We start from the raw sequence: 12,263 nt of genomic DNA, 5'->3' as shown, positions 1-12,263 counted from the left end.
AAATTTAAAATTTGGTATTACATCACAGAAAAAAACATGATAGACTCCCACACTGAAACTGAACACATGGTGTTATCATATTTACCTTAAAAATCTTAACAGACATTAATAAATCATAGTGTAAAAGCCCCATTGTCTAAACTCTTCCTTGTTTTCTCACAAATGTTATTGTTTCCTGAAGTAGGTATTACCATTCCCATGCATCTTTTGCATTTTCATAAGCACATATAAAGCCATATAGAATATAGTTACTATCGTTGTGTCTTTAAAAATTGCCAGGCTGGGTGTGGTGGCTCATGCTTATAATCCCAGCACTTTGGAAGGCCGAGTGAGGCAGGCAGATCACCTGAGGTCAGAGTTTGAGACCAGCCTGGCCAAAATGGTGAAACCCCATCTCTACTAAAAATACAAAAATTAGACAGGTGTGGTGGCAAGTGCCTGTAATCCCAGCTACTTGGGAGGCTGAGGCAGGAGAATCACTTGAACTCGGAAAGCGGAGGTTACAGTGAGCTGAGATCACGCCATTATACTCCAGCCTGGGCAACAGAGAGAGACTCCATCAAAAAAAAAAAAAAAAAAAAAATCCAGCAGGGCTGCATATTGTACTAATTCTTCAAATTGTTTTTTCTCAAAATTCTTTTTTTAATGTTAATGCATGTTAATATATGTAGTTCTGCCTTATTTATTGTAAATTTGTATCAAACTGCATTGTATGAATATTTTTCCTATTGAATTTTGTTCATATTTTTCCCATTGAAGAATTCATGTTTCTTTTTCTTTTTCTGCTATTACAAACAGCGCTGCCAACCTCTCTTGTCCACGTGGGAGAGTTAATTTGGGAAATATATCTAGAAGTGAGGTCACTGGGCTGAAGAATATGGATAATTTTATTCAATATTACAAAATGAACTTCAAAATATTCTTTCAAATTTATATTAAAAGCAGATGACATATCACTACTTGCTTCTACAAACCCTTACCAACACTTTGTGTTATTAGACTTAATTTGTTTTGCCATTCAGATGAGAATAAGTGTTATATCAATTTAGTTTTTCATTGTATTGATTATTACTAGATCGAGCAGCTTTTTCTCTCTTTATTAGTCATTTGGTCGTTCTGTCCAATGAATTGTCTGTTTATATATTACCCACTTTCTATTTTTCTACCTTCTTATTGATTTCCCTTCATTCATTTAATCAACAAGTACTATTGAACACTCACTATTTCTAGGCACACTTTCATATGCTCAAAAAACATCAATGAAAGACAGCAGTGAAATACTGCCCTTGTGCAGCTCACTATCTTGCAAATTGAGAACATGAAAAATAAGTAAAATATATAGTGTTTTGCAAGGTGATATGCAAAATAAAAAAATAAGGGCACAGTAAAGAAAATAGGACAGGTTGTATCATAAAACATTGCGGTCAGAATAGTCCTCATTAAGGGGATATTTGATCAGACTTGAAATTGCCACGGGAATCAGCCAAGTAGTTTCTGGCAGTACAAAGCATTTCAGACAAAGGAAGCAGCTAGAACCAAGACTGTAAAGTGGAAGCTTGCCTCTCATATCTTAAGAACAGCAAGAAGGCGAGTGGGGGGCTGCACTAGGGACAGCAAGGGAGAAAGAAGTTGGAGTGAAGATCAGAGAGTCACTTCAGGCTTCTGAGCTGTTATCTGACTTAAAATTTTTAAAGATCATTGCGGCTCCTATGAAAGATACACATAGAATAGAAGCAGGGATGGATATTTAACTGCTTGCATGTCTTGGTTATTATGAATAATGCTGTGATGAACAGGGAATATAGAGATATCTATACCTTTTATAAATGATTCTGCCTTCAATTCCTTGGGACACAAAGGACAAATACTACATGATACAATATATGTGATAAATTTAAAATAATCAAATTCATAGAAGGAGATAGTGGAATGGTGGTTTCTACAGGATGAAGTGAGGAAAATGCGATGTTCATCAAAGGGGGCAAAGTTTTGGTTATAAATGATGAATCAATCCTAGATCTCTATTGTACAGCATAGTGAATATATTTATCAGTACTGTACCGTATACTTAACATTTTGTTAAGACAGTAGATCTCATGTTAAGCATAGTTATCACGAAAATTATAATCATAATAAATAATAGATTCGGAGGAAACTTTTAAAGGTGATGAATAGATCTATGGCATAGACAGTGGTGGTGGCTTCATGGGCGTACACTTATCTCCAAATTGATCAAGTTGTTTATATTAATTATGTATAGCTTTTTATATGCCAAAAAAAATCAATTCTATCTCCCCCTATCCCCCAGAAAAAATAGTAGAAGCAGGGTACTTGGTAGAAAGCTATGGTTATAGTGCTAGCAACGTACATGATGAAGAGTGCTTAGATTCTGCCTGGGCGTGGTGGCTTACACCTGTAATTCCAGCACTCTGGGAGGCTCAGACAGTTGGATCACTTGAGGTCAGGAGTTTGAGACCAGCCTGGTAAGGTGGTGAAACCCCATATCTACTAAAAAAAAAATTAGCCAGGCATGGTGGCGCATACTGGTAATCCCAGCTACTCGGGAGGCTGAGGCATGAGGGTTGCTTGAACCTGGAAGGTGCAGTGAGCTGTGATCATGCCACTGCACTCTATCCTGGGCGATAAAGCAAAGCTGTCTCAAAAAAATAAAAAGTTAGATTCTGAACATATTTTGAAAGTAGAGATGGTTTAGATGTGAAATGTGGCAGAAAAGGGGAGTCCAAGGTTTGCTCTCGGCTACAGTTTGGAGTCAGTGGACAGATGGAGGTGTGTCATCAACTGAGATGGGGAAGCCTAGGGGTGGGTCAGTTTGAGATTCCTATTTATCATGAAAGGCATAGTTGTCATGAAGCTGGATAAAATCAACGAGGGAATAAATCAGAAAGAGAAGATCAAGGACTGGGCTCTGTGTAACACAGCTTCAAGTATTGTAGGAGTTTTCATATATCAGGGATTTCAAACCTTTGGGAATTATATGGGTAGCAACGTTATCTTAGTCTGAGACATCCCTTTCACTTTGTTTATGATGTATCTTATGACATAGAAGTTTACAGTGTGAATGCAGTTAAATCTGTAAATCTTTTAATTCATTTTGTCATCTGGATTTGGTGGGTTTTGTAATTTTCTTCACAAAATTTAAGCCATCCTTTGTTACATTTGTTTTTAGGTTCTTCATAAATTTAAAGGGTATCTTCTCTAAGAATTACATTTTTAACTATTTGTTGTTGCTGTATAGAAACATGATTAGTTTTGTATATAACTCTTTGGAGCTCTAATAATTTGCCTTTAGATTCTCTTGAAAATAATAAAAGTATTGTGTCTCTCTTTCCATTCTCTAAATACATTTTTTTTATCTTTTTGCACCAGTTAGGATTCCTATACAATGTGAAATACGAAGGAGAAGAAGGAAACAGAATGGAGAAGAAGAAAGAAAAAGTTTACCTTTTGTTTACTTTAAAATGACTATTTCTAACTTTTATTATTAAGGGGTTTGCTATAAGATTTGCTAGAAACCCTCATCATATTAGCAATGTTTTCTTAGATTCCCTGGATTCTTTTTTATTTTTAAATCAGGAATGGACTTCAATTTTATCCAATTATTTTGTGTCCTTAGGGATGAACATTTATTCCTTCCTCCTTCAACCTGTTAACATATTTAATTACATTAGTAGTTTTTCTAATGTTAAACCATCCATGAATTCTTGAGGGAAACCTTTTCTGGTTCCAAAGTATTTTTGACACATTGCTTTATATAGCATGCTAATATTTTAAATAGGATTTTTGCATGTAAAACTTTGAGATTGGCTATAATTGTCTTATACTTTCCTTGGTTGGTTTGAGTATCAAGTTTATATTAGCTTTTAATAAAAAGTGCTGAATATTCCATCTTCTCATCTTATCTTGAACAGTGTGTAAAAGTCAAAGATGTTATGTCATGAATGATGTGGCAAAATCCACCTCTAAAATGATCAGAATCCATTGTGGTCCACACTATTCACTCACAGATTTTATGTTTCTCCAGTGTACATACTGAACCATTGCAGGTCTGACTCTGTCTGCCTTCCTGATCTTATCCACCACATTCACTTCCTAATCCATTATGTTTCAAAAGCAGTGATCCTCATTCTCTTCTTCCAGCTCACCAAACTCAGTCCAACATCGGGGCCTTGCACTTTGCTGCTCTCTCTGCTTGGAATGCTCTTTCCTTAGATCTGAGTTTGGCAGGCTTAATTGTGTCATTTACGTCTCAGTTCAAACATCAACTTTCAGAAAGGCTATACCTGATCTCTCTATGTAAAAGATCAACTCTTCCTCTTGTCCCTCTGTATTCATTACCTTGTTGTGGTCTTTGTGTTTTATAGGTATTCCCAATATCTAAATTTATTTTTTCTACCAAATAGCAGTATCTGAACTTATGGCTTTTATCTTTTTTGTTTGTTTCTTTTAGTTCACTGTTTTTTCTCTCCTCTATTAAAATGTAAGCTCCATGAAGGTAGGGACGATTTTTCTTCTGTTTATTAAAATGTCTCTGACCAAGTGTGGTGGCTCATGCCTGAAATCGCAGCATTTTGGGAGGCCAAGGCAGGCTGATCACGAGGTCAGGAGTTCGCGACCAGCCTAACCAACATGGTGAACCTGTCTCTACTAAAAATACAAAAATTAGCTTGGTGTGGCATGCCTGTAATCCCGGCTACTCAGGAGACTGAGGCAGGAGAATCACTTGAACCCGGGAGGCAGAGGTTGCAGTGAGCCGAGATCGTGCCACTACACTCCAGCCTGGGCAACAGTGCGACACTCCATCTCAAAAGAAAAAATAAAAGTCCTGACTGGTAGTACTGCCAGTCATGGTATAAATAGTTGCAACATGGCCAATTTCAAGTTTTAATGTGTTAAAAATCACCTGGCAAATTTTTTGGAAATTTAGTAATTGACTCTCATGAGCAGGTATGGCTATGTCAGATAGTATTCAGTGCTATTGAGAAATATAAAGCAGGGGTGCATAAATTGTGAAGAAACTTTTGAGGAAACCATGTGAGTTTACAAATGACATGTGAGCAGAGACTTGAAGGAACTGGGGCGCCAATTTTGTAAGTATCTCACAGAAAAGAATATAAGACAAAGGGAAACAAAAATGCAAAGGCTTCACTTCAGAGCATGCCTGGAAAAAGATAAATGATGTGGACATGGCAGAGTGAGCAAGTGGGGAGGAGGGGTGAGGTTAGATGAGATCAGAGAGCCTAGTAACCCCTTTCAAGAACTGTCACTTTTACTGTGAATGAGACGAACACCCATGGGTTGGAGCAGAGAGATAACAAGATTGATAATAGTCACCCTAACACAATAACTATTGTCATGTTCTGACTCAGAAATTAATAATCAACCTAATGTATAGTGTAGAAATCCTACAGAAGTCATTACAAACACAAGGGCAAAATATTTTTATAAGCCTGCAGTGGGATTTTTCTTTTATAAATGTCAGTTACAGATGTATGAGCAGCAAATGTCTTTGTGGATTACTTAAAGTCCTTGTTTGTAGTTCCACTAATGACTCACATATCTGGAAAACACAAATGTTTGTCTGGCCATTGCTGGTCTGTACTTACGGTAAACATTGTTCCAGGATATTATACTATAAATTTCCTTTGGGGATGATTTTATGAAACCCATTTTGGTTTTTAAGGGGACATCTCTGCACAGGTTTAATAATAGCATAAGAGATATTCACAGATTTTTGTAGAAAACTGATTTTTAATGTTAAGACTAGTTTTAATATAAGTGATTTTTGTGCTAATAGCTTTTCAAAGTGCCACTTAACTGCGTATTATAGCTAAAGAAGAATGTGGGTAACATTGCAAGAAATAATTCTACATTCCATCTCCATAAAACTCCGGTCTTGGTTTGTGAATTGCACTAATGAGGTCTATATATGAGATAGTTAATACCCACTTGGCCTTCTTACAAATGCATGCCCTGACAAGAAGAGGGCTCTATAAGAGAATGTGAATGATTCTACACAAACCCATAAGAAGCATCAGACAAAAAGAGAAAAATATAAAACAGGTGCCTCTTATTAAGCACTCAGTATTTGCTCAGCACAATGCTAAGCACTTTGTTTACATTAGCTCCATAATTTTCTTTGAGCTAAGTACTGTTTATAGGTCAGGTTCAAAGAATTCAAGTGTCATACAAAGTCACATGAGTGGTAAGTGGCAATGGTAGGACTTGACTCTGCAGCCTATGCTCCTTCATGCCTGCCATGTATTACTTCCTACAGGTACAGTCAGAGGTAACTTTGCCATATGTAAGAGTAGCACACATGGCCGGGCACACTGGCCTTATGCCTGTAATCCCAACACTTTGGGAGGCCAAGGCGGGTAGATCACCTGAAGTCAGGAGTTCGAGACCAGCCTGGCCAATATGCTGAAATCCTGTCTCTACTAAAAATATAAAAGCCAGATGTGGTGGCGGGCACCTGTAACCCCAGCTACTTAGGAGATTGAGGCAGGAGAATCACTTGAACCCGGGAGGTGGAGGTTGCAGTGAGCCGAAATCACGCCACTGTACTCCAGCCTGGGTGGCAGAGTGAGCCTCCATCTCAAAAAATAAATAAATAAATAAAAAGCAGCACACATTGCCTCAAGATGTTTCTCATTTAAAATCTTACAAATTATTCAAGTCCCTAGGGATTATGACAGCTATACCCACACAGAAGAACTTTACTTTTCTACCCGTAATGAACCAACTGAAAGTTCCTAAGTCAGCGTGTCCCAAAAGATATTCAATGCACCACTAATTCCATGTACTTTTTATGGTGAACTGTGGCCAAATTAGTATGGGATATATTTGATAAACAAAGTTTTATAGATTGTTGTTATTTATTAGGTTTTTAGGACCTCTTAGATTCTTTAACAGTGTTCTTTGAAAATTGCTAAGAGGTCAGATAGTTCACTTTACTTCCTAAACATATTTGATTGAAGAACATTTTCTTTCAATACAGTAACACGGGAAATGCTTTGCAAGCGCACTTTTTGGAGAATTTCCTCTCACTTATCCTTAAGTTCAGGCTTATAACACAAATAGAAGCATCATCTCTTCAGGAGAGTGCCCATCCAAGAGTTCAGTATGATTTCAGAAAAGGATGAATCAGAGCCACACACTTGTTTGTTTCCATTTTAAAGACTCTGGCGCTAGTTCAGTTCTGACAGAGATGGGTAGATCTCACTAAAATCAAAGAATGAATTTGTTTTCCTTGAAGATAACTCTTATCACATTCTTAGACACTACAGGTTTTTTTTTTTTTTTTTTGAAGAGGTAAGATAGTGAACATTACCCCCAAACAAGCTTGTTTAGTTATAGACACTGACTAGAGGCAAGAGCTGGATCCGTCTATATCCATGTGGCACTTCCCCACTCACAGAAAGTGTCTATGTATCTGTGTGTATGCATGTGTGTGCACACATGTGTGTTCCTTCCAAACGCCTTTGGCGAAATTATTGGTCTTATCAAAATAACATTACTATCAGAATTTAGTCATCTAATCAGCCTGATTGCCTCAGGGGGCATAGCAAATTGCTCCCCAGAACCAGAAAAATTAAGGGGGGAATCCTCTAATTCACAGAAAACTTTGCCTCATTGGACATGTTCCTTTGGCCTTTGAATAAACTACGCTCTGAACTGTAGATCAGAATATCCAATTCATGTACCAAATGAGGAAGGCATCATTATATAGAATTGTGTGGGCTTCAGCTGGCCACAGTGGTTCACGCCTGTAATCCCAGCACTTTGGGAAGCTGATGTGGGCGGATCATGAGGTCAGGAGTTCGAGACCAACCTGACCAACATGCAGAAACCCCATCTCTACTAAAAATACAAAAATTACCTGGGCATGGTGGCGCACACCTGTAATCCCAACTGCTCAGGAGTCTGAGGCAGGAGAAGTGCTTGAATCCAGGAGGCTGACGTTTAAGTGAGCCAAGATGGTGCCATTGCACTCCAGCCTGGGCGACAGAGTGCAACTCCATTTCAAAAACAGAAAAAAAAAAAAAAAAAAAGAATAGTGTGGGCTTCTATGTCCATAAGGGCTGAACCCAATCAGCTCTATTCACTAGTTCCCAGGCTGTGTGTCTTATTTATTTATTTATTTATTCATTCATTCACTTATTCATTCCAATCATGCATTTATTAAGCTAATTCTCATGGATTGCCTTTTATATTTCTAAACCTTGTTTTCATCACAAGTTCACAGTGCAAAGCAGATAAGCCTTTGAGCCTCACTTTCTTCATCTATAAGTTGGGAATTTATGGGACTTGTAGTGACAAATAAATGAAAGTGCATATATAAAGTACCTAGTGTAGTGCCTGGTGCACAAGAGGGGCTTAATAAATCCTAGTGATCGTTAAACCAAGGGGGATAATGCTACTTCCTGATTTCTAACCACACAAGTATATTCCTTTGCATGGGAGGGGAAAAAAGCAGCTGCTTATATTCTGGGTTTTTTTTTTTCTGTTAAATAGCTATAATTTCCAAAGTATTTATTCCTTGCATTCTATATGATAAAGGCTGTTTTATAGGAAAGATGCTATCTTAAAGAAATATCATTTTAAGTCACATTACCTACGAATACTTTAATTCATATTGGTTTATCAGATTAGTTTACAAATTGCCTGGCAAGTTCCTAAGAGAGTGGGAAGCTGGAAGGCTCACTGCATGAGAAAAGACCAAAAAAGATCTTTGGACAAGGCGCTAATGGGAGAGCTACAATACTAGGAGACGATCAGAAGCAAGGGAATGGAAGTTCTAAGAGAGAAAGGAGAAAGAGGCTAGATAGATACTTACTTAAATTTTGCAATCTTCCCTTCAGATTGAAACTACAATTCTTTTTTTATTTTTTATTTTTATTTTTTGAGATGGAGTCTTGCTCTGTTACCAGGCTGGAGTGCAGTGGCACGATCTCAGCTCACTGCAACCTCTACCTCCCAGGTTCAATCAACTCTCCTGCCTCAACCTCCCAAGTAGCTGGGACTACAGGTACCCGCCACCATGCTCAGCTAGTTTTTGTATTTTTAGTAGATGGGGTTTCACCATGTTGGCCAGGATGGTCTCAATCTCTTGACCTCGTGATCCGCCTGCCTCAGTCTCCCAAAGTGCTGGGATTAAAGGCGTGAGCCATCGTGCCCAGCCTAAACCACAGTTTTTATCATTGCTAATGAGAACTTACATGAGCCAGAAGCCCATGTATCCCTGTTTTGTCTCATCTTATACTACTCTTTCTTTGTTAATTATACTCTAGTCTCATATATCTTCTTCCTGGCCATCAAACTCCCAGCATTCCCCTGGTCTCAGTTCCACAGCCTTGTTTCTGTATTTGCCAAGGTTCTTCTATTTGTCATGGTATCTTCCACATTTTCAATCATTTTGTAATGGTAATGGTTGGCTCAAAGATCTCAGCTCATTGAAGAGGTCTTCTCTGACCACACACTTTAGAAAGCCTCAGATAGGCCAGGCGAGGTGGTTCACGCCTGTAATCCCAAGACTTTGGGGAGGCCGAGGCAGGTGGATCACCTGAGGTCCGGAGCTCGAGACCAGCCTCACCAACATGGTGAAACACTGTCTTTTTGTAAAAACATGAAAATTAATTGGGTGTAGTGGGGGCCCCTGTAATCCTAGTTACTCAGGAGGCTGACGCAGGAGAATCGCATGAACTGGGCTTGTAGTGAGCCAAGATTGCACCACTGCACTCCAGCCTGGGAGACAGAAAGAGACTCTAGAAAAAAAAAAGCCTCAGATAATCTCCAACATATTCTATTTTATTATTGTTATTCCATTTACTATAATCCAAAAATTTCTTTGTGAGCTTAATTAGGCGTTTGTTTTTTGAGAGAGTCTCACTTTGTCATTCAGGCTAGAGTACAATGGCTTGATCTTGGCTCACTGCAACCTCCACCTCCAAGGTTCAAGCAATTCTCCTGCCTCAGACTCCCAAGTAGGTGGGACTACAGGTGTGCACCACCTCACCCAGCTAATTTTTGTATTTTTAGTAGAGACAGAGTTTCACCATATTGGTCAGGCCGGTCTTGACCTCCTGACCTCATAATCTGCCCTCCTCGGCCTCCCAAAGTGCTGTGATTACAGGCATGAGCCACCACGCCTGGCCTTAATTAGGTTTTTAATTATCTGATTCCATTCTGGTTTTCAGAATGTAAGCTCTATATACACAAGGTATTTGTCTTTTTTGTTGTTATATCTCTAGCACTGGGACTGCCTTCTACAATGATTGCCATCTAGTAGACTCTCAGTAAAAAATTGTTGAATGAATAAATGATTTACTATCAGCATAAATAAAATCCTTCAAAGGTATATCGAGAAGGGGGAAAGAATAACTTCACCAAATTGACAATTTTTGCCTAGGGCCAAAGCTGAATGCAATGTTAAAAATGTTCCTTGATATTTTCTGGACTAATTTTGACATCTCTAATGAAAGAATTATTCCTTCATGCATGCAATTCAGGAAAATCAATTATTCTAATCAATGTCTTGCTACTTTGAGCAATGGTTATTTTAAGTCACCATAAAGGTGTGTTTGACCATGTGTCTTGAGAAGAGTTTTCTATCTTTACCTTTCTATTTAGTATAAGAGACAGGTAACTTTTTTAATATGTGTATGGAGGATTAATAATTATGTAGGTATTTGTTACATAACAACATCGTCAGAAAGAACAATAACAGCTTTTTTTTTAATGGATGCTAGGCAAAATATCATTACCTTTATTCTCCCCTCAAAATAAATAACCAAATAATTACTTATCTTGTTTCATTTTCTTAGTGACAAGTTTCATTACTTTAAGACATTTTTTAAATCTCACCATTTCCATATTTATCATATTACTTCTAAGGATGTCAAACTCCTGCTAACCCACAAATAAGGGAGACTCAATGCCTGTATGTCAAACACAGGTTTTCTTCCAGAGCTCAAAAACATCTTGTGCTACAATCAGAATGGCAATTACTGATGCAAAAAATGTATAGCTCCCTCAAGGCTTGCAGAAATCTTGATTATTTAATCAGTGTTCTTGATTTGTAAGGCTAGGTAGTTGATGGCTCCCAAAATGTGTCACGTTGGACATTAGCCAGATGGAATGCCAGTTTTCATTTGAGATTAAAGAGGTAAAATCCAACAGGAAAAGTTTTCCACCACCTCAGACTATAGCTCAACTTATATCAGATGACAAATAAAACTTGGCAGTCTGCTTTGCCCACGATTTTAAAACAGATACTTCATTGATCTGTCAGTTACCAAATGAGGTGATTAACTCTGATGTTGATTAAAGTTTTATTCTATGTTTTTATTACTGACGAGTCTCTTTTTTCTTTTCTTTTTAGGGGGATCTCGTTCTTTCCATTTAATTCTCACCTCTTCTTTAGGTTTCATTATGCCATTTAGGTTTTGATATATACAGGTACTGGTGCTGTTTTCAAGGTCTTTCTATTGTATACTTGCAAAATGAACATACAATATGAATTGCATAGCAGGAGCCCAAATCAAATGCATTTCTTTCATAGTTATACGTAGGAGTACCATAGTGACATTTTACTTTACTGCTTTCAGATATGCCTCTTTCTCTTTATTAGTTGTTTCATTTTATCTGTACAGAGTTTTGGTTTTTAGAACTTTAGGGCCCTGATTTACACCAACAGCATCCCTGTGATTGACAGCTCTACTAAAGAACAGGTGATAGCTACAAGAAAAGGGATGGGACAGCGGCAACTAGTCAGACAAAAAGTGTTTATTAATATCAACACTAATAAACTAAATAGGGTGGGCATGGTGGCTCACACTATAATCTTAGAACTTAGAACTCCTGTAATCTTAGAACTTTGGGAGGCCAAGGCGGGAGGATCATTTGAGATCAGGAGTTCAAGGCCAGCCTGGCCAACATTGTGAAACCCCCATCTCTACTAAAAACACAAAAACTTAGCCTGGCATGGTGGTGTGTGCCTATAATCCCAGTTACTTGGGAGGTTGAGACATGAGAATTGCTTGAACTCAGGAAATGGAGGTTGCAGTCAGCCGGGATGGTGCCACTGCACCCCAGCCTGGTTGACAGTGAGACTCTGTCACACACAAAAAAAAAGAATAAAGAAAGTAGGGCCAGGCGAGGTGTGTCATGCCTATAATCCTAGCACTTTGGGAGGCCGAGGCAGGTGGATCACGAGGTCAGGAGTTCAAGACCAGCCTGGCAAA

Source organism: Cebus imitator, unplaced genomic scaffold (genome assembly GCF_001604975.1).
Source record: "Cebus imitator isolate Cc_AM_T3 unplaced genomic scaffold, Cebus_imitator-1.0 Scaffold86, whole genome shotgun sequence".
Lineage (NCBI taxonomy): Eukaryota > Metazoa > Chordata > Mammalia > Primates > Cebidae > Cebus > Cebus imitator.
Note: the sequence above shows the minus strand (reverse complement) of the source record.